The sequence below is a fragment of the Harpia harpyja genome, chromosome 8 (assembly GCF_026419915.1).
Source record: "Harpia harpyja isolate bHarHar1 chromosome 8, bHarHar1 primary haplotype, whole genome shotgun sequence".
Classification (NCBI taxonomy): Eukaryota; Metazoa; Chordata; class Aves; order Accipitriformes; family Accipitridae; genus Harpia; species Harpia harpyja.
In genome coordinates this window covers 11,038,538-11,065,960 of record NC_068947.1, presented here as the reverse complement: position 1 = coordinate 11,065,960, position 27,423 = coordinate 11,038,538, and the positions used below count along the sequence as shown (strand labels likewise).

The following is a 27,423-nucleotide window of genomic DNA, read 5'->3' as shown; positions in this document are numbered from 1 at the left end:
CGTGCACTTTCTGTCCACTTAAACCCCTTTTTTTCAGCCTCTTACATGTTGCAATAATGATTGGCTTTGACAGCCACTAAGTATTCGTGGTGTGTGGTGGTTCCCCGTAACAAGTTATGCTCCCAGAAAAAGGACTGTAGAGCTTCAGCCTAAAGACTTTTTTCATACAAAAACGTATTCTGTATTCCTATCCAATATAAACTAGACTAGGGCGGCTCAGCTGCTAAAGTCTATATGTGGCTTGACAGGACTGTTCATGTAATCCTCTTTCCCAAAGGCTTCTTCAATGCAGAGTGTGGATTTGGAGATAGCAGCCTGTTACTGCCACTGTTTTCCCTATAGCCTCTCCGTTGTCACTCTATGTATTGCTCCTCAGGAAACACTATGCCTGCATATGGGTTGTCACCACCAGCATAATTCAGTTCGCGTGGGTCCCTTCCTTATTTATGTGTGAGTTGTTGCTGGGACTGCTTATAAGTGGCCTGAATTACCTAAGCAGTAATTGCCCATTCCTGGCAGTTGTCTTCCCATCCCAGAGAGTAGATGAGGCTACAGACTGTGTTGTGTAACGTATGTTCAGGAAGTCTGATGCTTCGAGGGAGCATCCAGGATTTGCACAGACTGTGTGGTGCTCGTGAATTTGTGCTGCTAAGATGTGCAGAGCCTCCATGTGTGAATGAAGGGTGATGCTGTTGGGGTCTCACAAGATGTACGTGGGGCTGGGGCAGGAGGCATAGCATCACGGTGTTTGGCAGTACCGTGCCGTCACATCTCTTTGAGTGTGGAGCTGAGTTTTGAGAGGCTGGGGGCATTGTCTGTGCTCCTCAGCTAGTCCAGTTTGTTAGGTGGCCATGAACACCAGTTCTTGAGGAAGTGTTGGAAACTGGAGAATCAGCTTATAGTGGGAATACTGGGACTCCCTTATCTGTCCCCCAGAGATATGGAGTTGCTTACTCTAGCAAACCATTTTTTGGATGGGTGGGGGAATTCAGAATTTCCAAATGCTGCATTTGTGCTTTGTTTTCGCCCTTTGGGGAAAGGGAGCAGAGTTGCAAAGCAAGAAACTGATCTTGTCATTGGGAGCTGGGAAGGGACAAAGACAAATGCACAGCAGGGGTCCATCGTGCAGGGCATATTCAGGCAAGATGGCCCAGAGTGACATTAAGCAAGGCACAAGGTCTTACAATCTGGTGTGGCTTGGGATGGGAGCAGTACTGTCATGGTGTAGTGGGTCTTCCTGTTTTTACTGTATAGTTTATTAGTGTGTATGCAGAAGACTGGGTCACATGCAAAGGAAAAGGAGCAGTTACCTTTCTCAGCAACTGAAGGATGTGTAGATCGCCCAGCTATAGATAATTTCTAGAGGAGAGGGCAGTGGAAAAGGATGATAACAAACAATGGAGTGAGCATACGTGATCAACTCCTGCAGTGTCAAATCAACTTCAAGATAAAACATGTGCACTTTGAGTTATGTTACTTTGAGTTCTTGAGACTTAAGTGTGCAGCATACTAGAACTCAAAACTAAAAATGGAGTGGGGGTGTGAAAGCTCAGGCATGGTTGTGACTGAGGTGAGGCCCATCTACAGACTATTAAGGCCTCTGAAAGTGGAAAACCAGCTGCAGAGAGTTGAATGGGTTGCTTCAGGTAAAACTCTGTAGAATATATTTTAAAATAGTGAACATGTTGATATTTTTCTGGAAAAATGAAGAGTTTGTTTCAGAGCTGAGTGTTTAAATTCATAGAAGGGGGGGAATCACACTATTGTATATGTCATGAAAAATAGGGGAACAATGTAGATCTGGACTGCTATTCCCAATAGGTCTTTTCTTTTTTGTGTTCCCTAGTAAATGCTAAAAATATTTTCAATATCTTAACATCTGCATTGTTATGAAAAATGGCATGTCTTTGTTTTGTTTTCAGCTGTGTCATTCTTACATTACATTTTGTTCCATGTGCTTTCTTCAGCTGGGATGTGAAGTCATTTTCTTTTGTCAGTTGTAGGCCTAATTGCCCTGACTCCAGAACTGCACTGTGCACCACTTGGAAGAAGTTATTTCTTTTGTTCTGCCTCAAAAAAACCCAATCTGTATGTTGGGGAATATGGAGTTATTTGATTGTGAAAATGTATTCTGTTTGGCAGAGAGGGGCAGAAAATAGGGTAAAAATAAAGGGAGCTAAGCCTTTTCAAAGGTAGAAAACATGAGGCTGAAGGAAGACTGGGTACGCAAGTGTATTTTGCATGCTACTATGTATTAGCACGTCTAATCTTAAATGCACCAGCGTGTCCCATTGACTTCAGCTGGCAGATGGGATGCATGGATAAGGTAGACCCTCTCATGCTTGTCCATGCCCCTGGCAGGCTCCTAAGCACTGTGCAGCAGAGGAAGATGGGTGAGTGAAGGCTGGCTGCAGTTTGATTCATGTGTCAAGTAGAAGCAGCAAAACAGGCAAGAAATAGGGCCAAACTTGCTGTGAACACAAGAAAGGGAAATGTTAAGACAGACTGGTAATGAGGACAAGATGGCAGTAGGTGAGGGACAGCCAGGGGGATGTCATTAGCTGTTGGATGCTGCTGCTTTCCAGTACACTGCCTGGAACACAAGATTCCTGGGTTCTTCTTTCTCTCCTAGTCTGGGGCACTGCAAGAGATGATACCCACATGCTGGTTTTGGTTTCTTTGACTCAAGCAACAGAGCTGAGTGTTATTGCTCTTACTCTGTCTCTCAGGTGTGCAATTGTCAACAGGTTGCCATGAAAAAGGAATTTGACTGCCTGGTTTGAATCCCCCCCCCCAGGTTGAAGAAACTTTGCATGTACACAATGCACTTCAAAAGACATGTTAAGGGGGCAAAGCCAGGCTGCCAGAACTGGGAAAAACTGAAATCGCAGTTGCATGCATTACTTTAATTCTGCTTCCTTGGATGTACGTGTTGGTGCAAAATCTTCTAATAAATGGTAAGTATTGGGTTTTTTTTCCCCAGAAGAAACACACCTGTGATGAAATGATGGTGTTTATGGGATAAATCAGTGGATGAGATGATCACAGATATTCCTGAGATGGTTTGCTTGCACAAAGCTGTAGCAGACATTCGGCTGTGCTATGCAACCTTCTCTTCCCAGGGGTTCTTGCCAGCTGTCTCTATCTGCAACTCCCCTCTTCTGGGCAACAGCACTCATGGCAACAAGAGCCTCTGGGACTTAACACGTCTAGTGCCCTCCCTTCGAAAATCCCTAGAGGTAGGGGGTTCCCTTTTTTGTACCCTTGCAGGGAGCCAGCAGTTCCTGCCTCCATGCAAGCTTCCCATGTACTTCAAAGGAGGTGCTGGGCTGTGCGGGCAGCCTTCATTTATCATTTTGAAGTAGCCAGCATCCCACTAATGGTGTGTGCGCTATACTTTGGGAACATCTCATCTCTAAATTTCTTCTTGTCACAAGAGTGGGAAAGTGTGAATGACATAAGGCATTGGACAAGGACAGACGAGGGTCTCACGGCTAAGACATCAGATAGTATGAGAGAGCGCTGAATTCTGGCACTGCTGCCTGTACCACAGAGTTCCTGCATGAAGCTGTCATTTTGTGGCCAACTGCTCAAATGCTGGTGCGTGTCTTGTTTTCTGGATTTCCAAATCAACTCCAGGAGCCACATGGTCATTCAAAGCCAAAGCCAGTTTTAGATGATTTGCTGTGAGGAATTCAATAAAAGGCTCAACCACTATGGAGTAATAGGGAGTGAGACTTAACTATTGAATGGATTACATGAGACTGGAAGAATCAGCCAGCCTGAGGTCTGGAATGGTCTAGTGTTTGAATTTGCAATTTCAGGTCAAACACAACTTACTGGGATTCCCTGCCTCCCCTTCCAATTTTTATATTCCCCAGAGTGATAAAGTGATTTAAGTGATGCGCTTAAATAGAAGTGATTGAAACAAAAAAGGCAATAGATGTGTCAGTTAATCTATAGCTCTTTTCTATATTAAGTTAGTTTTAAATAGCATTAAAGGCTTAGTTTAGCGAAGCACTTAGTAAGGCATCTAACTGCATATTTGAATTGAGGCCAGGATTGATAAACTTGGATACTGCGTGATAATACATTCTAATAGGAACACTGCATCCACAATGGTTAATGTGTATGTCCCAAACAGGGCTGTATCTTCCTTCTGCTGAGATTCAGGGTTGCAAGTTTCAAAGCTGGTTTATTTGTGGGTTTGGTTCTCATGTTTCCAGGAAGAATGGGATACAAAGAAATTTTTTTGGAATTAATGGATTTATAAGCAAAGAATATTCTCTAATTTCCCCAAATACCTGCTATCTGTCACACAGCTCATTCTCATTTTGATTCCTTTAGCACTTCATTATTTTTTCCAGTGGTTATTGGATCATTTGCTGTCCCTGTATGAGATCCAGTTACAGCAGATTTCCCAAAAGATGGTTCTGAGACTTCAGAAAACTGGAAAGGAAAAAACATCCTTTGAGTAGAGTAGCATTAAAACAATACTCATTCTTAATTAGTGGGGAAGCATTTAAATTGTGTCTGAAAGCTCAATGTAGTGAGGCCTTTACAATTAAAAATAAGACACTATTTGCTAGTTTTAAAAAATGCAAAAAGATTAAAGATAAGACTTTCACAACTTCCAAAAGATAGACCTCTGGGCAGTTATCCTCTTAAAAGAAGGGATAAATATTAAAGGTCTCAAACACATGAATGAAGAACAAGAAAGGGAAGCTTCATGCAAGGAATAAAGACTGCAATTAAGGACCTATAGAAGAGGCACAAATATTAACAAAATTTTTGAAGTCTTGCTAAACTCATGTCAGCCAGAACTATCATAAACAGAAACAGAATTAAAAGATACATTGTTTTCACCTGAGTTTCCAGTGGAGAACTATTGACTTCTTTTTAATTCCTTGCAAAAGTTTTCAAAGTTACTTCTTGTGGCTGGGGGAGGAGCACCTTGGCCAAATGTTATTATTTAAAAATATTGTAAATCCTTCACAAGTGTATAGGAAATAATAGTATATTAAACAAGTGTATTTTCCTTAGCCTTGTGGATTGAGTTATAATTTCAAAATTTAAAATTAATCTCAGTGGCTCTATTCCCTTTAAGTGTCTCTGTAAATCATACAATCATAGAATCATTTAGGTTGGAAAAGACCTTCAAGATCATTGAGTCCAACTGTCAACCATGCCCACTAAACCATGTCCTGAAGTACCCTGTCTATTCGCTTTTTGAATACCTCCAGGGATGGTGACTCAACCACTTCCCTGGGCAGCCTGTTCCAATGCCTGACAACCCTTTCAGCAAAGATTTTTTTTCGAATATCCAATCTAAACCTCCCCCGGTGCCACTTGAGGCCATTTCTTCTCGTCCTATCTCCAGCCACCTGACAGAAGAGACCAGCACCCACCTCCCTACAACCCCCCTTCAGGTAGTTGTAGAGAGCGATAAGGTCTCCCCTCAGCCTCCTTTTCTCCAGGCTAAACAACCCCGGTTCCCTCAGCCGCTCCTCATAACACTTGTGCTCTAGACCCTTCACCAGCTTCGTTGCCCTTCTCTGGACACGCTCCAGCACCTCAGTGTATTTGCTGTAGCGAGGGGCCCAAAACTGAACACAGCACTCGAGGTGCGGCCTCACCAGTGCCGAGTACAGGGGAACAACCACCTCCCTGCTCCTGCTGGCCACACTGTTCCTGATACAGGCCAGGATGCCGTTGGCTGCCTTGGCCACCTGGGCACACTGCCGGCTCATATTCAGCCGGCTGTCAACCAGCACCCCCAGGTCTTTCTCTGCCGGGCAGCTTTCCAGCCACTCTTCCCCAAGCCTGTAGCGCTGCCCGAAGTGCAGGACCCGGCACTTGGCCTTGTTGAACCTCGTACAGTTGGCCTCAGCCCATCGATGCAGCCTGTCCAGATCCCTCTGTAGAGCCTCCCTACCCTCAAGCAGATCGACCCTGCCTCCCAACTTGGTGTCGTCTGCAAACTTGCTGAGGGTGCACTCGATCCCCTCATCCAGATCATCAATAAAGATATTAAACAGAACAGGGCCCAACACCGAGCCCTGGGGAACACCACTTGTGACTGGCCACCAACTGGATTTAACTCCATTCACCACAACTGTCTGGGCTTGTCCATCCAGCCAGTTTTTTACCCAGCAAAGAGTACACCTGTCTAAGCCGTGAGCTGCCAGCTTCTCAAGCAGTATGCCGTGAGAGACAGTGTCAAAGGCCTTGCTGAAGTCCAGGTAGACAACATCCACAGCCTTCCCCTCATTCACTAGGCAGGTCACCTGGTCATAGAAGGAGATCAGGTTGGTCAAGCAGGACCTGCCTTTCGTGAACCCATGCTGACTGGGCCTGATCCCCTGGTTGTCCTGCACATGCAATGTGACCACACTCAAGATGAACCGTTCCGTAATCTTCCCCGATAACCTTCCCCAGGTCAGGCTGACAGGCCTATAGGTCCCCAGAGCCTCTCTCCAACCCTTCTTGTAAATAGGCATCACATCATTGGCAAGTCTCCAGTCCTCTGGGACCTCCCCTGTTGACCAGGATTGCTGATAAATGATGGAGAGTGGCTTGGCAAGCTCCTCCGCCAGCTCCCTCAGTACTCTTGGATGGATCCCATCTGGTCCATAGACTTGTGAGTGTCCAGACGGCATAGCAGGTCACTAACTATTTCCTCCTGGATTATAGGGGGGGTATATTCTGCTCTCTGTGCTTGCCTTCCAGCTCAGGGAGCAGAGTACCCTGAGGATAACTGGTCTTACTATTAAAGACTGAGGCAAAGAAGGCATTAAGTACCTCAGCCTTTTCCTCATCTCTGGTGGCAATGTTCCCCTCTGTATCCAATAAAGGATAGACATTCTCCTTGGCTCTCTTTTTAACGTATTTGTGAAAACATTTTTTGTTGTCTCTTACAATAGTGGCCAGATTGAGTTCTAGCTGAGCTTTTGCCTTTCTAATTTCCTCTCTGCATGACCTAACAAAATCCCTGTACTCTTCCTGACTTGCCTGCCCTTTCTTCCAAAGACGGTAAACTCTCCTTTTTTTCTTGTGTCCTAGCAAAAGCTCCTTGTTCAGCCAGGCTGGTCGTCTTCCTCGGCAGTTAGTCTTGTGGCACATGGGAATAGCCTGGTCCTGAGGCATTAAGATTTCCTTCTTGAAGAATGTCCAGCCTTCCTGGACCCCTTTGCCCTTCAGGACTGACTTCCAAGGGACACTCTCAACCAGTGTCCTGAAAAGGCCAAAGTTTGCCCTCCGGAAGTCCATAGTGGTGGCTTTGCTGACCACCTTCCTTGCCTCACCAAAAATTGAGAATTCTATCATTTCATGGTCGCTAATCAAATGAAGAGTCAACAAAATGCCACACATTTCCAGATGAGGATGGTGACTTCTAGAAAATAGTGTCTTTAGGTTATGAGAAAACTTAACCAAAATGTGTGCATTCAAAACGAAATAGCTTTTACAGCAAGGAAGAGTATAGTTGATTATTTTAGTATAAAATGTAATTGCATCTGTTGTTAATAGACCAATGAAGTTGACACATTCAGAAAATCCTTGATGGGAGAGAATGGCATTTCCTACTCCTCATAAAACTAAACAAAGCAACTAATGTTTGCTTTTTGTGATGCATTTGATCAACATGTTAAAACCCCATGATTTGAATTAGAATTTAATAAATCTATTGCTGCCTTCATTTATGGAAAAAGAAAATGAAGTTATCTCTTTTTTGCTTATAATTTTTGATCCCCAGCTGAAGGATTCTGTCTGGAAATCCACAAATTGAGCATAACAGCTGTTAAAATACTCTGCTACTACAAAGTAGTATTTTACTGTACAGTGATAGGGTACTTTTCTACTCTGGTAGTTATAACAGTCTTAATTTTGAGGCTTTCTGGGGACAAAATTACCATTTCTTTTCTGTATTTCTGCTAATCTTTTAGTGATCATAGCTAAATCATAGGAAACACTAATTTCAGATTTTCACCTTTTTCTTTAAAAAGAAAGCCTAAGTAAATTTTATGAAGAATACTCATAAATATATGTCTCTGCTAGGCAAAGTACCAAAATAACAAAGTATAACTTCCTTTCGTCTTTTTTTGTAGATGTTATCATAAAAGTAATCATATCACTTTATTTCCTTTCCATTTCCAAATCTAGACTCTTGTTTTATTTTCTGTATGTATAAAGACCTACCTCCCTTTTTTTAAAAAACAAACAGGCAATGATGATGTAAAGATTCCCCCCCTTCCCATCAGGAGCATGATCCTATATTGGCCCATCTGACTAGGGTATATTCCTCTAGTGTGTAGCCCCAGCTGGCTTATAGTTGTAGAAGAATTGCATGTGTATGGATAGATGATGTGTCCATGAATTAGAATATGCTTTAACCCAACAACATTTAAAACAATAGACATGGAAGGGTAGAATCATAGAATAATTTAGGTTGGAAAAGACCTTCAAGATCATCGAGTCCAACCATCAACCATGCCCACTAAACCATGTTCTGGAGTACCCTGTCTACTCGCTTTTTGAATACCTCCAGGGATGGTGACTCAACCACTTCCCTGGGCAGCCTGTTCCAATGCCTGACAACCCTTTCAGTAAAGATTTTTTTTCGAATATCCAATCTAAACATCCCCCGGTGCCACTTGAGGCCATTTCTTCTCGTCCTATCTCCAGCCACCTGACAGAAGAGACCAGCACCCACCTCCCTACAACCCCCTTTCAGGTAGTTGTAGAGAGCGATAAGGTCTCCCCTCAGCCTCCTTTTCTCCAGGCTAAACAACCCCAGCTCCCTCAGCCGCTCCTTATAAGACTTGTGCTCCAGGCTCCTCACCAACTTGGTTGCCCTCCTCTGAACACGCTCCAGCACCTAAATGTCTTTCCTGTAGCGAGGGGCCCAAAACTGAACACAGTACTCGAGGTGCGGCCTCACCAGTGCCGAGTACAGGGGAACAACCACCTCCCTGCTCCTGCTGGCCACACTGTTCCTGATACAGGTAGTCTGTAGTCTTTCCTCTACTTCCTGGAATAATTGTTCTATAAAAATTTTTTTTTACCATCATTTTCTTTTGTAGCATTTCAGACTCAAAAAAAGCTAGGTAGCTCATACTGGCTTGATGAGTAACCTTTCTTTTTTGGTTTTATTTTTTGTCAGCTTTCATAAATGTATTAGGCCATTTGAATATTTGTTTGATATATATCCCATATGTTTTATATATGTGTGTATATATCTAAAAATATGTGGGGTGTGTGTATATGTGTATAAAAAGTATATGGGGGTGTGTATACATATATACACACACATATATATATGATACCTATCCAACTTCCTCTGGTTGTTTCTATCGTTATGACTGAGACAAAATGTTTTTTCTTCAATGGTAATGCCTCTCTCAGTAGGTGATTTGTAAATGTAGTTCTCCCATCTGTCTAATTCCTTTTCTGGAACTACCTGTACACAGAACATACTAAGGGAATATTACTGGGTGATTCATACAAACAAAAAGCCCTATTGACTCCAGCAGGATGTGTGAGGAGAGGATGCACGGTAATACACTAACATATTAAACTACCATTGCCCTCAAATGTACTTTGTGCTGCTTCACCACGATTTGCTGGCTGTACCTTACTATTCAGCTTATGAAAACTAACTCAATTAGTAGAAAAATTCAGATAAATCTCAAAATATATGAGTGCTTTTGTTGTGATTATTATGCAACAAGTTAAAATACTGTTAAAAACGTGTTCAACAAAATCAACCTCTGTAAGGTTTAAGTGGGTTTTTTAGGACCTTGTTCTGTTGTGTGCTTTTACTTTTTTGGAAAAAAATATTTTTCTTTGGTTATAGATTCTACAGTAAAGTAGCAATCAAGAAGAACATTGATAGTCCACTCAGACTTGAGAAGCTTAATGGGATTACGTGATGAAGAGTGGTGAAATAATATAAGGAATCTGGGGCTGTTTGACTTGGGCTTGCTGTACTTCTGATGCACGTCCATCTACAAATAACTACACATGTAAGTCACGCTAGTATGGCTGCTTACATGTGTAGCATTAAAAAGTTACGCACAGGACTAAGATCATCCCTCTGTAGCATAGTCATCAAATCCTTCGTTGCATACTGTGACTTCTGTGGGCTGTGTGAGTGCTTAGATGTCAAAATGAAAGCATATGTCTCAGGCCTTGCAGAATTGGTGCTGCATTTATGAACCTGAAGTCCAACTGGTCGAGCATAGATGGTATAGCTGGTGTTCCTTTACATGACTTCAGTTAAAAACGGGGTAGGTTTGAAGCGTGAACCTAATGTTTTGTTGTGAGTTCAGTGAATAATACTGAGATATTACAAAGCTGCTTATTGCTTTTTATCTAAGGAAAGATTGCTGCATTGCTCTGTAGAAAATGATAAAACTAGAAGATAGCATCTAGAATATCAACACCTAGTATTTGTGCTATTAGAATATCATACATAGTAGTGTTATGATTTTAAATACTCAGTTTATTCAGAACTTGTGTATTAATCTTGTTTTGAAAATGTAAAGCTGCATATTTCGTAGTTTACAGATACGCTAATTTTGCTAAGAGTTGCCAAGAAGTTGACGGTTTGGACCAAAGATTGCGATGGTTGCAACGTGCAAAAGCCTAGAACAAGCCAGCGGGAAATAATACCAGGGTGGGAAAGTATCGCTATGGTTACAGAGTATTTTCTTTAAAGGAGAGGTGGATAACGCAGCAAGAATCACTGAAACTTAGGTAATACTGTATTATACAAAAAGCAAAAAGACTGAAAGATAATAACTGTCTTGTGCTCTTAATGGCATTTTGATAGTTTCCAGCAAAGAGGGATTTAATTAAAGTAGGGATAATTTGTGAAAGCTTTGTTAGAAAAATATCCTTAGCTTTTATTTTTTAAAAGTGGAACTCCAGCACAATATCTGGCATATTTTGGCTCCGTCTCTTTGTTTTTTAAAACAAAAAGATTTTTTTTGTCAAGTGGATTAAGAGTTCTTTTAAAAAGGATAGAAGTGTAATTATACCCAAATAATTTAATTCATGTAAACTTTTAAGTCAGCTTTTCAGTACATTAAAAACTGGAAAATAGCTGCATTTTGCAAAAATACACATAATAAAAAATTATTACAAAATGCAATAAAAATTGTAAATAATAAAAACCTGCTTTAAATGGTGCTGTAAATCTGAACTGAAAAATTCATCTAGGAAACATCTTTTTTCACTTACAGACATCCTCTAGGATTTAGTTGTAGCCATCTCCGTTGGTTTGATCCTGCAAATCAGGAAGCAGAAGACGACTATACAGCTCAGAGTCTCCATTTTGATATTTGGGAAGATCCTCTCCTCTCCCGTGCCATGCTTATCGAGAGGTACGGTGTGAAGCATTTAGATGGCGTGGTCTGGACTGTGCCCAGCTCACCCTGCCCCGCCAGCCGTTCGGAAATGCTCTGCTGGGAAAGGTGGGGCTGGGGACTGAGCAATCTGGTGGGAGAGACAGGACAGGTCTATGTTCTAGGACGAGGAAAAGGGAAACAGTAAAAAGTGGCTTTTTTTTTTCCATGGCTACTGCACTCTGTTTATCTGTCACTCTCTAATAGCCATGCCTCTGAACACTGCATTGTTCAACTCCACTTTGAGGCCCATCGCTGCAGTTCACTTGAGTCTGGCTGATGGAACCAGATGTGCAAGGCAAAACTTCTGAGCTGCATAACTGTACTGGAGGTCTACTGACTTGGGCTAATGTGCCAGCTTCATTCCTTGTCTGTGCTGGAGGGCATGGAGCAGAATTGATTGTGCTGGGGGGTAGAGAATGGAAAGATGCATAGATGGACATCTGCTCACAGGAGCCTGCTCTGCTTTAGAGCATGACTCCACCACACCACATAAATTGTCCATGTCACATCTCTGCCTTGGGCACATTTTGTGGGAGGTAAGAAGGGGGAGGATTTAAATTGTTAGCTGAAGTATGTTCAGCTATTTGTGACTGTTTTCTGTAGTTTTAGCACTGTTTTGTCTGTACTATGAGATAGGGATTTGAAACTTGGAAGTGAGGCAATGTCCTTTTACTTTGCTCTTGACAAGTATACCTGAACATGGAAATAACCTGCTGTACCTAGTAGTGCAGACCCTGGCAATTACAACTGAGATCAAAGAACCTCTTTAAGATAATCTTGTAGCCTTGCAAGAAGAATCCTGACTTTTATGAGGTGGACACATAAGATGGACTGTGAAGTACAGAGTGGGGAAAGAATGGTCGCGATGGGGACTGAGTATACTGGGGCTGAACATCATCTGTGTCAGAACACTGAGACAAGGGCCCTGAGGAGCCACGTCCGGGACAAAGACCTGAGATGGGGAAGAATCAAGGGAAATGAAATCAGCTGGGGAGAGGAGGGGTGGCCACTTGGGCAGGAAAATAGGGAATTTAAGCAAGAAGTCCCAAGAGGGACATGAGAACTGGGATTTGGAAACCTGGTGGACTAGAGACTGGGATGAAATGAGGAACTGGAGACAGTGGGAGAGCATGATAATAGTGATGAGGGCCAGTGCTTGGAAGGTTAAGAGTGAATGAACACCACCTCTGGTAGGGAAAAAAACAAAGGGTGTAAAAGCAGAAGACATCAAGGCTGAGGAAATGGGTCAAAAGTTGTGTGCAACTCAAGTACACTGCTCTCTGCTGTGAAGAGCCAAAGATTTCTGAGCATGGCCTACCGTACCTTCCTAGATGTCTTTTGTAGCTGACCCACTGTCAAAATGATGTCTTACATGGAAGACAGCATCTTACTGCTGTGGTTATTCCCTCCATTAGTACAAACGATAGAGGCTGTAGTGTGGATCCAGTTCTGTGCTGCGGTCAGGCCGCTTTGCTATGAATATTTGTTCTACATTTTTTTCCTAGGGCTTTAAAAAAATACTGAATAAAAATACATTCAATAATAAGGTAGTAAAATAATAAGATAGGTGCTAAAAAATTATCCAAGGTCAGAATTAATTTTGGCAATGCTGTCTTAGTTCACTGTAATTCTGATTATATAGCCATGGTAGAGGATCTAATTACATGTTCGCATAATATTTATTCCACAGGACTTTCTTCCTCTACTCACTACTTCAGGTAGATTTGCATGGGGATTTGACAGCTATAGACTCTGAAAGATGTGTTGTGAATGAGAGAAGTTTGCAAAGAAAGAATGACTTAAGGGAAGGACAACTGAGTGTTGCCCAGGGACTCTGTTCCTGCCTCAGTCACAGAGGTCTGCAAGACATCCTCCGTCAAGTCCCTCACGGCTGTTGAAAAGCTGGTTTCCCTACTCAGAGTGTCTGTGACTGTGCTTGACTCTTGGCAGTGCTGAGCAGTCTTTTCCTTCAGTGAGGTCAGTGATAGCTGCATTTTGAAGGTCTCTGACTCCTGGCTGGACACAACTTACTTGGAGATGCTTGCCCCTAGCCAAGAGCCATTGGAGGGTCTTGCTTTGGGGATGGCTGAGGTGGTTTTGAAGCAGCTGTTGAACCATTGCAGTATACAGCTCAGCCTGTTAAGGTCACCTAGGAGTGTTTCTCATTTTATTTGCTATAGCTTAAATTGGGTGACCATAGTCATCCAGGCCTTACTCTCTTTACACTTCAATTCCCCAGGTGTGAAATGAAGATAATTCTTGTTCCTTTTTTCATAGGGAGATGGTGCTTATAAATATTATTGAAGTAATTTTCACAGTATACATATGGCGGTGATAAGCCCATGAAGAAATTTGCTCTCTCTCTCAAAGCTGGAGTTAAATAGGATACAGCAGGAAAGTCTATGGCCAAGTGGTGAATAGCAGAGTAAACTGAAATATAATTTTGCCCATTGAACAAACAGCTAATGATCCTGTGCACTGAATGGGATGGACCTGTACAAGAAAAAAAACCACTAGGTTTTGAACAATAACTGAAGACCGTTATCATGGTGTGCGCACACATAAAGGAAGATGGACTTAAGGTTGCACAAGGGTCCTTCAGTCTGGCCCCATCTGCCTCTTGAGTGCTCAACTTCACACTGTTTAAGATAGCTTTTTGTGCATCATACATTTTTAGAAGTACTAGTATTTTACAGACCTGTATGCCCTTTTACTTTGTTAATGATTCCATAAAAACATTAAGTAACTGGGAATACTAATTCAGCAATAAAGTTTACTTAAGATAATTTGTTAAAAAGAGTTCTAAAAAGCTGGTCACTTGGCAAGTCTGCGTGTACCTCCATCTGGCTAACAACCTGAAATATTTAGAAAGTAGTTGACATAATCTCTCTAAAAATCATGGGTTTCAATCCTATTGTTTAGGTGCAACGGACATTATATTTAGTATAACATAAGTGAATTTTACATTCTGTAGGACCTGAAAACTCCTCTTCCTTCTCTCTGTCATAGAATCATGGACTAGTTTGGGTTGGAAGGGATGTTAAAGATCATCTAGTTCCAACCCCCCTGCCATGGGCAGGGACACCTTCCACTAGACCAGGTTGCTCAAAGCCCCATCCAACCTGACCTTGAACACTTCCCAGGATAGGGGCATCCACAACTTCTCTGGGCAACCTGTGCCAGTGCCTCACCACCCTCACAGTAAAGAACTTCTTCCTTACATCTAATCTGAATCTACCCTCTTTCAGTTTAAAACCGTTACCCCTCATCCTATCACTACATGCCCTTGTAAAAAGTCCCTCTCCAGCTTTCCTGTAGGCCCCTTTTAGGTACTGGAAGGCTGCTGTAAGGTCTCCCTGGAGCCTTCTCTTCTCCAGGCTGAACAACCCCAACTCTCTCAGCCTGTCCTCATAGGAGATGTGCTCCAGCCCTCTGATCATCTTCGTGGCCCTCCTCTGGACTCTCTCCAACAGGTCCATGTCCTTCTTATGTTGGTGTCCCCAGAGCTGAACGCAGTCCTCCAGGTGGGGTCTCACGAGAGTGGAGTAGAGGGGGAGAATCACCTCCCTCGACCTGCTGGTCTCAATTCTTTTGATGCAGCCCAGAATGCGGTTGGCTTTCTGGGCTGTGAGCGCACATTGCTGGGACATATTCAGTTTTTCATCCACTAATACCCCCAAGTCCTTCTTGTCAGTGCTGCTCTCAATCCACTCATCGCCCAGCCTGTGTTTGTGCTTGGGATTGCCCCGACCCATGGGCAGGACCTTGCACTTGGCCTTGTTGAACTTCATGAGGTTCACACAGGCCTACTTCTCAAGCCTGTCAAGGTCCCTCTGGATGGCATCCCTTCCCTCCGACATGTCGACCGCACCACACAGCTTGGTGTCGTCGGCAAACTTGCTGAGGGCGCACTCAGTCCCACTGTCCATGTTGCCAACAAAGATGTTAAACAGCACCGGTCCCAATACCGACCCCTGAGGAATGCCACTTGTCACTTGTCTCCACTTCAACATCAAGCCATTGACTGCAACTCTTTGAGTGTGACCATCCAGCCAATTCCTTATCCACCAAGTGGTCTGTCTGTCAAATCTATGTCTCTCCAGTTTAGAGACAAGGATGTTGTGTGGGACAGCATCAAATGCTTTGCACAAGTCCAGGTAGATGTCGTCAGTTCTGTTCTTCTGTCCTGTTCTTCCTCTACACCCTTGCTTGAAAGCTGGCTTTCATTCAGTTTGTCAAGGTCCTCTCCTTGTTTTTGTTTTCCCGTGATTCTCAAATTAAACAGGATTTGATTTAACTAGTGACATGCTATTGAAAATGTTAGGCTTCTAGCCATGAAAACTGTGAACAAGCTATTTGAATTTTAATTAATGCCTCACATTTGTAGAGGATAAGTTTTTGAAATAAGCTGTTGAAACTTTTTAGATGGAAAAAATTAATGACAGTTTCTCAAAGATGAGAGAACTTCAACTCTCATGTCTTTTTTTTTTTTTTTAAAAAAAAAGACAACTTTCTTGGTATTATGTAACATGCTTTAATTTTTTTGATACAGCACCAATAAAAGCAAGTGTAGTTCTTGTGCAGAACATCACTGCTTATTAATTATAGCATTAAATAGCTATAAGACAGCTTCGTCTAACAAGTCCAGGCCTAGAGTGCCTGATTACTGGTCATCAGTCTGTGTTTATGCTGTTAAGTTTTTGATGTCCTGAATAATCCTGGTAAGGTAACACTGAACAAGAATAATAGATAAGGAGCCCCTGAAATCCACCACCTTCTCTTCTACTGGGAATTACTGCAGGACTTTTCATTTTGAGTATAATCATTGCTTGAGATTTCATAACAAGATACTAGTATGCTGAAAAATACTGTTCCTACAGACAAATGCAAGACAAATATTCTTCCTGGGTTTGTATACATGGAAGAAATACTCACTTGCATAGGAACAGTTTAGGTATGAGAGAGATATTTTTGTCCTCCTGTTTGTGTGCTTACATGCAGCAGAATGATATTATTCACAGACATGTCACATAATAGCCATTAAGCCCCAAAAGGAGACTTTAAGGATATCCATTCATGCCACAATCACAAAATTAGTATTGTATATCAAACAGAGGATCACAACACCAAAAGTCTGAAACTACAGCATGCTGTGATAACACCGCAGAAGAAATGATAGCAATCATTGGTACTGTGTCCCTTGATTGGCCTTTCTGAGGAAGTAGAATACATGCCAATATACTTGCACTGCTGCTAGTCCCTATGGAGCCAGTTCAGAGCTACAATACCCCTGCGCCTCTCTGAGCCAAGTGATCGAGTTCGTCTTTTCCCTAGGTGTGTTGGTCTGGAGATGCTTTTCATTGTTTTAAAAAGTGTATTGATAATAAAGAAGAAATATTTGAAGATACTTTTCCCTCTTTTTTTTTTTTTTTTTGTAATTAGAAAAATCATGGGTCTGTAAATATTTCAGAGCATAAAACAGGAATTGAAAATATGTAGGGCACTGGAAAAGATGCAAGGAAGATCCAAGCCCTGGCAATGTAATTGTTTTTGTGTGATAGATTCTATGAAATTTCATCAGTAGTATGAGGCACAGGTGTAGGAGCCTGTTATGTTTTGGCTGATTTGCTTGTGCTGCCAGTATCTGAAGGTTCTCAGTGAACTTTGTGCTATAGTTTGTCTCCCTTTTTATGTAGTGGTAAGATGGCCTAGATTTGCCTCCCTTCCTGGTTCAATTATAAGTAGCTTCTAGTTTATTGTTGAACACAACTGCTCTTACTTTGGGACAGACAACATATACACTTGTGTGAATAAAGAGATTTTGTTGTCTTTTATGAAGGAAGGATTACTGCAGTAAGGAGGAAAGGAGGAAGTTGGTTGCAAATTGGAGCACAAAGCTTGAGTCAACTGATTCTTCTTCCCTATCGCTCTCAACTTCTGTCTTCTCTGGACTGTTTTGTTGCTGATAACAGCACAGAGGACTGAGTGTTGCTTTACACGCATGTCTCACCCAACTTATTTAACTATGTGCATGAAAAAGAGTCACGTTTGTCATTTGGGGTGCTTAGGGTGGGTTTCAGTTGCCTACACATCATTGTCTAGTGCTCTTCGAGGTGCTGCAGCATGTCCCAGGCCTTTGCATGGGCATGCAGGTCTGGTGCAGATCCTGAGCCATTTGGAGGACTGGCTGCAGGAGGTCAGGGGAGACATGACACCGGAGACCTGGACTGGAGGAACTGAATCACAACCATAAAATCTGAAGAGAATTTGTTGTTACTGTTTTTGTATCAGTGAAGTTGTTTGTTTTGTAACTAGCTAGCCCATTTGGCAGTAGATTGTCTGATAATGAGACCTAAAAGAAAACATTCTCTGCTCTCCTTAGTACTTAGTTTCTACTCTCCTTACTCTTCCTACGACAGTTTGACACTTCAGAGACTGCAATGGAATGCTACTAGTTCATCAGTCAAACTCAAAGTCAAAGAGAGTAAGTGCTCTTGCTGCTTCCATTCTGTTTGAAAGCACCACGAGAAATACTACAAACAAATACCCGAACAAGTTTACTACTTTTAATTAGGTACATTTTTAAATTTTTTGTTGTTGTTGTTCTCTGTTCTAAGCCCAGTGTCCCAAAATGCTGAAAAAGTGTGGAAGTAAGAGGCAGAAAATGTCAAGGTAACAAAAATGGAACTGTCACTAAAATCTTAACGCTTCTACTCCAGGGAATAACTCTGGTATTTGAGAGAGAGAAGGCGAGAGTAATGAGCCTGAGGGATTCCTCGTCAAGGAGGGAAGGAAAGTAAAACCTCTTTCATAAAGTCCAGCCTGTAGTTGAAAGTAAGAAACAATGGTGTTAATGAAAGCAGCGCGCACCTTAGTCAAAGCATGCAACTTTTCATAACTTTTTGAAAGACCTGTACCTCTGAAGGACCTACATGGGCAAGTGCAAAGTCCTGTACCTGGGGAGGAACAACCCCATGCACCAGTACATGCTGGGGCCTGCCTGGCTGGAAAGTAGCTTTGCAGAAAAGGCCCAGGGGTACTGGTGGACACCAAGCTGAGCATGAGCCAGCAATGTGCCCTTGCCTTGAAAAAGGCTAATGGTATCCTGGGCTACATTAGGAGGAGTGCTGCCAGCAAGTCAAAGCAGGTGATCCTTCCCCTCTACTCAGCCCTGATGAGGCCACAGTGCTGGGTCCAGTTCTGGGCTCCCCAGTACAAGAGAGACATGGACAGACTGGAGAGAGTCCGTCAAAGGGCCACTAAGATGGTGAAGGGACTGGAGCATCTTTCCTATGAGCAAAGACTGAGAGCTAGGACTGCTCAGCCTGGAGATGAGAAGGTTCAGTGGGATCTCATAAATGTATGTAATTAGCTGAAGGGAAGAGGACAGATCCAGACTCTTTTTGGTGGTGCCCAGTGACAGGACCAGAGGCAGTAGGCACAAACTGAAACACAAGAGGCTCCATCTGAACATGAGGAATTACTTTTTCACTGTGAGGGTGACTGAGCACTGGCACAGGTTGTTCAGAGAGCTATTCAAAAGCTGCCTGGACCCGATCCTGGGCAGCATGCTCTAGGTGGTCCTGCTTAAGCAGAGGGGTTGGACAAGATGACCTCCAGAGGTCTCGTCCAACCTCAACCATTCTGTGATCTTGTAGTTGTAGTGAGACATCTCCTCTACAGTATTTCTTTAATAATAAAGAAGGTGGAAGTTGCCATTCTGCTGCCCTTCACTACTGTTGCCTGCCTCTACTTAGCTCTCAAAATGTCTTCTAAAAGTTATTTTTAATTTATAACATTAATTTATATTAATGTCTAAAAGTTATTCTTTTAAAGCTATAGTTAATAGTTCTGCTGTTCCTCTGTAGTACTGAAAGGTCTGTGAATAGTTCCTGTATTTGTGCTGAGTTGCACAGTCTACATGACTGATGCTTGCCGATACGAGTAAACAACAGCTAGTATGGCAGAACACCAGTGCTCTGTGGAACGTAAGTCTACTCAATGTATAGACTCTTAGAAACAGCTATGATTGGAGGAAAAACAAATATCAAAACTCTCTAAACATATCTAAGCTCCTAGATATAAATTTGTATACATTGCCTGACCAGACTTCTGGTATACAGCGATCAGACAGATTATTCTTGGATAGCTGGACAGTTCTTTTCCCTCTGATTTCTTTAAATTTTTCTTTTGCATTTGACTGTTACCTTACTATTACTTTGATGTGTATTTATATATAATTCCATTCATTCTTGCTTAGGGCTGCAATGTAGTTTTCAGACAATCATGCATACTGAACAATGTACCAATCTGATCGTTATTACTGTACTAAAGTCTCCTTTGGTACAATGCTACTCCTCTCCCTTCCCATCCAGCTTTCCTTGCTTGTCTAAATAGCAAAATGCTGATTAAGTTCCTTGCACTTGAAAATTTTGTTCTGCTTATGGACATTAAGACTTTTTTTTTTTAATCTACCTCTAGGTAGAAGTAGTGGTAATCTTTCTCTTTTGACACTTGTTTTCTCTGAAATAATTTATTTGATGCTATTTGTTCTCCAGAACACTTGTTTTTAGGTAGTGACTCGGTAGTGTGGATGTCCTGATGGAGGTTGCTGGTTTGGTGGACATACTCATTCTGGTTTACATCAACAGAGAATTTCTCCTGTAGTGTTGATTCAAGATAGATATTTTGAAGAAGATAAACTTGAAGTGTTCATAACATTTCTTCTTTCTTTAACTAACTGCTTTTTTGGGTGCAATTTTTAAAAAGTGAACTCTCATGCCATCTTTGGAAGAATTTTTGTAAGTATTTTGTGGTTTTTCCTCCTCTTTCTTCCTGCCACAAGTTATCAAACCATTAATGGTCATTTGTGCTGAAATAGTCTATTAGTTACAGTAAACCTGTTTGCTGTGAGCTGGGCTATATTAATTATATCTAACAGCCAAGTGTGGGGGGTTTTATATTTGTTTTGTAGTTCAATTCTCCCCACAGTTCCTTGGGGACTGCAAACTAAAAATATGTTTAACTGTACAGATTGTTCCTGTTGCTAAAGAGCATTTCCTTATTCCTGTAAGGACTTGCTGTGGGAGCCGCTCTGAGTTGACTGAAGAGCACATTTCTGGCAGAACAAAAGTCATCCATCTAATACCAGATCAGGAGAGCATCTTTCTCAAATAGATGCTATTGGAATCAAAAAAATGTTCTTTTAAGAATTAGAAGTTTGAAAGTCACAATCAGAAAAGTGGCTACCAAGGCTCTGCAAACAAGCTGACTGGTTTAAAAATAAAAAGCCCAGGAGCATCAATAAATTGACCAGTGACAGTGTCTGGTCTTACAAAATTACACGTAATGTTATCATTCCATCTATAACGTTCCACCTTGGGGACATGTTTTTGTACCTCAGTATTAATAGGCTTGCTACCACATAATCAGTGAACTTGTTGCAGTGAGAGCCTTGGAATAAGAATTGCATTTGAGTTCATCTCAATAGTGCAAGAGAGTAGGACACCTAAAAGCGACCCATGTATGTAAAGCTATTTAGGATGGCTTTTGCTCAACATTATAGAATGCTGTCCCTTTGGCAAAATGACTTAGAGATACAATTTCTTGAATTTTGCTGTTTTAAGAACTACGTGTTGGTTCAGATGAAATCTGAGAAGTTTATCGATGTTAGTGTACCAATTTTTAATGTCTTGAAAGGCTTGAAAATGTATATTACAAATAAATCTCTTTCCAGGCACAGTACGTGCTTTTTCTGCAGCAGTGAAACATGAACAGATGTACTTTGCTATTCTAAATGAAATTCCTTGAAAAATGTTATTCAAAACCTAAGTTTGTAAATTCTTCTGGTGTAAAGTTGGGTTAGTGGATCACATTGTTTCCCTATCCCTGCAGAAAACACCTGTGCACCACAGTTCATTTTGTTAGGTTAAAAGTTGCAGGACTATTGAACCTTGTGATGCTTGTTAGTATAAAGCAAGGAAGTTAGCCTTTTTGTTGAGCACAGGACTGGTAACCAGGGGATGAAGCTCTGTTCTTGCCTCAGTCTCCAAGCCTTCCTGTATGACCTGGAGAAAATCACTTCATCTTCTTGAGGCTTTATGTTCTGCAGCCTTAAACAGGAGAAAAGTTTTGCAAGCACTCACTAATGAGGCCTTTTAATTCCTGAGCATTGTCATGATGCTTTGGGATCCTGAAAAGGAAGGTACCAGATAAAGGCAAAGGACAGGTGGCTATGTTCTTCCTTTTCAAGATTCAAAAGCGCAATTTGGAAAAGCCTCTTGAAGTTCGAAGTCCTGTTTCCTTAATATATCCATCATCAAACACAAACTCTTCTTTTTTTTTTTCTCTCTGGCTCACTTTTCAGCTTTCATTTCTTACTTCTCAAGAGAATCTCCTAAAACTGGTCTATGTATTTCTGCTAATTACTACTCTATGCCATTTTAGAAAAATGAAGAATAATTAATTAGTTAGAGGAACTGGGCAGTAAAAGGGGTAGCTTTTGGACAATTCATGAAATAGTCAGTGCCTTTTAATGGTAGGGTACTTCCTCTGCTCATGAATTATTCATTTTAATGCTTTTGTTATAATGGCGACAGTGTTCAGTCTCTGAGGCAGTTCTGGATAGCCTTCCTCTGCTGAAATACCGCACAGCAGCAGCTACCATTTGTTTTGTAAACTAATGCATCTAAGTCAATAACATAGTGAGTAAATGTATTTTCACGATCAAGAAAATGAGAAAAGGGGAAGAATAACAATATTATAACTAAGAGGGTCTGTTTTGCTGAAGGGTTCAGTTTGTTTACTTTTCTGGGAACTATTTAGGGAAATAATTTAAAATATTTTTACAGATTATTGAGTTTAGCATTAGATGCAAATTATATCTGTAATGAAAACAGACATTAGTGTCTCTGCTCTGTATAGCATTGTGCAATAAAAGGCAGTTTAAAAACACTCATTGTACATAAACACATCAAGTTTTTCTTAAAACTGATGTTTAAAGGTCTCTGAAACAGTTTTTTAAGATGAAATATAACATAACCACATAACCCACACAGAAAATGTATCTGAGTCATGTGCATACAGAAATAAAAGTTTCTTTATGGTATCTAGTATCAGCCTTTCATTAAAGCATGGACTTTCCTAAAGAGAAATTCTGGTGCATACAGTTAAGGGTTGTCCTCTCTCTTCCCCCCCTCCTCCCTACACTTCTCTGACGCTGACTTAAGCCCCTGAGTCTCGCAGGGTGCATTAGGGACAGTCCCCATGCAGAGCGGGGAATTCAGGGCTGGGGACTCTGTGGTTCTGGTCTCAGTGGACAGAAACATGTGCTCCAGTGCAGTGTGCTTGCTCTCTCTGATGTGATTTGAAAAGGGGTGTTTTCTTCTAAGCCATATATGTACGCCTAAAATGCCTTCAAGCAATAGAGAAGTGCGTGTGGGGGACGGAAGCAGTGAGCAGATAGATGAGCGATTAGGTCATTTGGATTAGGACGGAGGGTTTTTTACACTGAACTCTCTTCTCCTTCCTTGCTGATCAGATTCTCCGCATACACGGAGGGTTGAAACTGCGTAAGTAGCGAAAAGAAAACTCCATAGATGGATATAGTTGCAGAACTATAAGGAGCATTGAAGAAGAGAAAAGTTTGAATTGAAAGTATATGTGGTTTCGGGGAATCTGAATCATGCAGTATTACTTTCACTTTTTCTAGGCTTGTATTTCCTATGAACAAACCATTGGGGAGATAGAAGTTCTGATTTAGATAATGTCTTGCAGTCTTTGGAATAACACATTCTGCTGGAGGGGGAGTCCTTTCGGCAAAGGTCGCGTTCCATGAGCGGAGAGCTTTCCCCGCTGCCCACAGTCACATTGTTTCAGCCAGGAATGTCAACTTTGGGCCTTTTCCTGCAAATTTTTCATATATTTAGGTGGCTACCCCACGTCAAATGGAAGCACTGATAGGAACCCCTCCTTTCCTTTTTCCTGCAGCTCTGCTCAGACCATTCTCTGTTAGCATGGTAGTGGTACAAAGTGTGTGGTCTTTCAGCTCTGACTAATGCATTTTGTGCTGTGTGACTGAAAATGCCTCGTAGTCTGCCAGGGCTGACTGAGGGTTGTGGAATGTGGTGCCTTTTCTCTGTCTCTCTCTGATTTTTTTCTTTTTTTTCTTTTTTTTTTTTCAGTAGAAGTGTGTAGGCAGCTTGTTGAGAAACCTCGAGATGCAGGGGAAATGCTTGTACGTTGTGGAATGCGGCTTCCCCTGGGAGACCCCAGCCGGGCGGGCAGTGAATGAGCAAAGTGGAAGAATGAGAAAGGGAGGAGGTTGGAGGCAGGGACAGATAGGAAAGAGTGAGAGAGGAGGAAGGAAGGAGGTGGAAACGGAGGGGCCCGTTTCCCTTTTTCTGAAGCAATGACAGCTGGTTCTGTCCTGCCTCACATGACAAAGTGCTGTGGAGAGGAGTATTTAAGCTGGAAGCCAGCAAGCAAGGGTGGTCAGCTGATTTGATTTTATTTTTTTTCCAGGCTTTAGTCAGGTGATCGCTGATGACTAGTCAGCCCACCAAGAAGGGACTTCAGCACACAGGTAAGAGAGAAGCTGTGCTATACTCTTACGTGCAACTGGGGGGTCCGGGTGCAGGGGGGAGGTAAACAGCCCTAACATTGTTTGAATAGTTTAAAAGAAATATTCCTGACTTCCTTGGGTGTGTAACACTGATTGTCTCTTTCAATGCTGCTACTTTTGCTATTCAGTCTTGTTCTCGTGTTTTTGGTTTTTTTTTAAAATCTGTCTTTAATTAGAAGCTTTATTGGGAAAAAAAAGACCAATTGTGTGTTGCTAAATATAGTCCTGGGTATTGCATGAATGTTGCGTTCTGTTACTTTTTGAATAAAATAACTTTCCATAATGCAAGTGTGTCAAACTCATATTTAGAGGGGAATTCCCAAATACTTAAACTATGAGTCATAGAAAGTTAAAGGACCAGTACAACAGTTCAGGATAAAAACTCCGTTCAGCCTTGGGTAGCTGCTTTTGTATGTGTTGGTAGTTAAATATGTCTTAAAAAAAACCCCAGAGATGTGCAAAAGCTGAAGTAGTTATAACTCTGCTGACCATAACCCAAAACATACGTAGCAGAGGCTAAACAGATGACTGGGGAGGAGGATTGTTCGAGCAATCTCGGTTTCATGCATCTTTTCTTTCATTGTTTGTATCTAAGAACCTGATGAAAGAGTCTTCTCACATGATGAGGGTGCTTCAAAAGGCTCTGACTCCCTGATTCCTTTTATATAATGTTTTAGAAAGAAAACAAAACAGAAAACCAGTAGTAAGTGCACTTACTGTAAGTGAAAAATTACAAAATAAAAATACCTCGTGAGTGTGACATGTAAAAGTGGTTTTCAGCTGGTTGTATGCCTGGCTATTGTGCCACACTCCCTTCACTTTTAATGTAACTGTGTAATGTGTTCTTCCTTACCATTGCTTCTCTTTAATAAAAGATCTCAGATACTCTCCGAAATTTTGAAGGACTCGTATTAAAAGATGCGTTCAAGATTTTTTAAGATGCAAAAGACAGACAAGTGTTCCCAGCTCCCACCTGTAGCTCTGGAAAACTCCTCATGGTCTAGGGTTGAAGAAGACTTTTATTTCAAAAAGCCATCATACAAATTTCCATATTTTACTGGTAACCTTATTCCTGTCTACTATTTTGCAGTACTTAAATAAAAACTATTTGAGACATACTTTTTCTTATCAGTATAGGCAGTGTTTCATAAGATGCTGGTGCTCTACACAAGAGGGATAAAGATGCCTGACTTTCCAATTACTTTTAATCTCGTGATGTTTCTCTTATTGTTAAAAACGTCTCTACTCGTGACAAGCTGGCTGTGGGATGTTGGTATTGTCTTATAACACCAGCTGATGCTTAGATGCTCAGACACATGATGTTTAATCTGGGGTAAGGAGACCCTGGCATGGGGTAGTGGGATAGGTGGAGGACTGTTTCTGTTGACTTCAGTGGACCTTGATCACACACAAGCCTGAGGGAACACCCAGCTTCGAGTGCCAGACTGGGAGGATAATTGCAAGAAGCATGGGAAGAATCAAAGAGGTTTATAGTGGTAACAGTGTATTTACAAAGAGGGATAAGAGCTGTGAAGCTGGCTTTCGTACTAGATCATGGCGCAGAGAGCATTCTTCGGTTTCAAATACTCTTTGGCAGTAGTTCTCTACTGAAGGATTTCAAGACATATTTTTCCCTTTTTATGGGATGGGAGGAGGAGAGGTTTCATGAGGTGAGGAAAGATTAGTGAAATGAAACAGTGTCAGGCAATAATGACTCTGGTTAGCAGAGATTGCTCTGAAGAGGCTGGTCTACTTGCCATGAGGGCCAACAACGAGGCACTTGGTCTTCAGTGATCCCCTTCTCAATAAGAATTGGGAATTGCATAGGCTTGGGGCTCTGGCGAAATTAGGTATCAAGTCTGAAAGTACCCCAAGTTCCTATAAGCTATTCCACATTGCCTTCGTCTTAAGCAAGGTGATCTTTTATGAATGGATGCAAATCTTACGTTTCGTGCAGTTGCCCGTAGGGGAATTCCTGGCAGGTGGGCTTGTCCGGGCTGCGTGCTGCAGAAGTGCTGTCGGTGCACGCATGTACACAAGACAGCTCATATTCTTATATATGGACGCTACTGTGGCATGAGAGAGGATCATATGTGTAAAACTGGAATGGGTAAATATAAAACTATTTCAGAGAGTACTGATTTCTTGTCCTTGTTTTTTTCATCTAGTGCTTTTTTGTTGCTGCTGTTGTGGTGGGTTTTTTTTAATCTATGGGGTTTCTTTAATTTATTGATTGTCTATGAGCACTAGCATCTGTAAAGTCCTGGCAAGGTAGCCTGTCTAGTTCAAATATGTCTCTAAGATAGGAAATACTTTAATTTCAGGTATATTTCTTCCTTTTCCTTTGTGTTTTTAACATGTTTGCATGTGAGGAGAGGGGTTTGTTTGAAATATTTCAAGTGCAGTTCCTAGATTTCCACTTATTGATGGGAGAATATCTTTTTCAAATAAATTCTGATTTGTGATCACGTTAGGTCATGTTTATTTAACCCTGGCATTGCCTAATGATCATGATTGCCTTGAAGCTAAGTAGGAAAAAATAAATAACTTGCCTGCAAATGAGGAACTGATTCTGTGTATATGGCATTAGAAAGGATAACATCTGCAGTACTTAATTTTCCTTAGAGTCGTGGAAGAAGACTTAAGAGTTCAACAGCTGTACTGAGTAAACTTGCAAGAGCATGAGCTCTTAACACCTTTATATAGAGATGCTTACTTTCATAAATAAAATCAGTTTGTCAAGAAAAATCTCAATAAAGAATAGCTGAATCACATTATTTCAATGAAATATTTATTATAATGAGGTGTTTTACTATATATTTTCTCATAGTTTGTTTTTATTAACTTTGGAGAGTGAAGCCCACAGACTGGGTTTTGTGTTTTTGGTTTTTTTTTTTATTACTAGATAAAGGGCAGACCCTGCTGTTACTCATTTTAGTAAGATCTCTCTACATGTCTTTCAGGGCTTAATTTGACACCAAAACAGTCATTCCTTAAGTGTTCTATTTCAATCGGACAGTGTTTTAGTTGTTTAAGATCAAACCTCTTCTTTCCCCTCTTTCCCAGTTACGAGCAGACTTCTGAGCGCAGACATCAGAAATCTGGAATAGGATTTTCCACTTCTGAGGAACTAAGCAGCTTAGACCTTTTTGGTATTATTCACACGAATCTCTTAAGACTCGAGTCGCCTACTAAAACTCAAACAACCTCGTGAAATTTTACTATCGCCAGGCAAAATCCTCCTTGTGTCTTTAAGATCCTCTTAGACGTATTATTTGATCGTTTATTGGGCTGTTTTAATTTTAAAGTAGTCCGAAGGCTTACTGCTTTAAGCCGGCGTTATTACGGCAAACCGAGCGGGGCGATTACGGGCTTTCCCCGGTGGCCCTGAGG

General features: G+C 41.5%; 1 long non-coding RNA gene across 2 annotated transcripts in view; it reads left to right on the top strand.

Annotated features, from left to right (window-relative positions):
• The window catches only part of LOC128145162 (uncharacterized), an 86,067-nt gene that overhangs the window by 18,606 nt on the left and 40,038 nt on the right, over positions 1-27,423 (top strand). For both annotated transcript variants that reach the window (XR_008236362.1, XR_008236363.1), the window contains exon 4: positions 23,931-23,991. This is a non-coding gene — a long non-coding RNA (uncharacterized LOC128145162). The remainder of the gene's footprint in view (positions 1-23,930; positions 23,992-27,423) is intronic.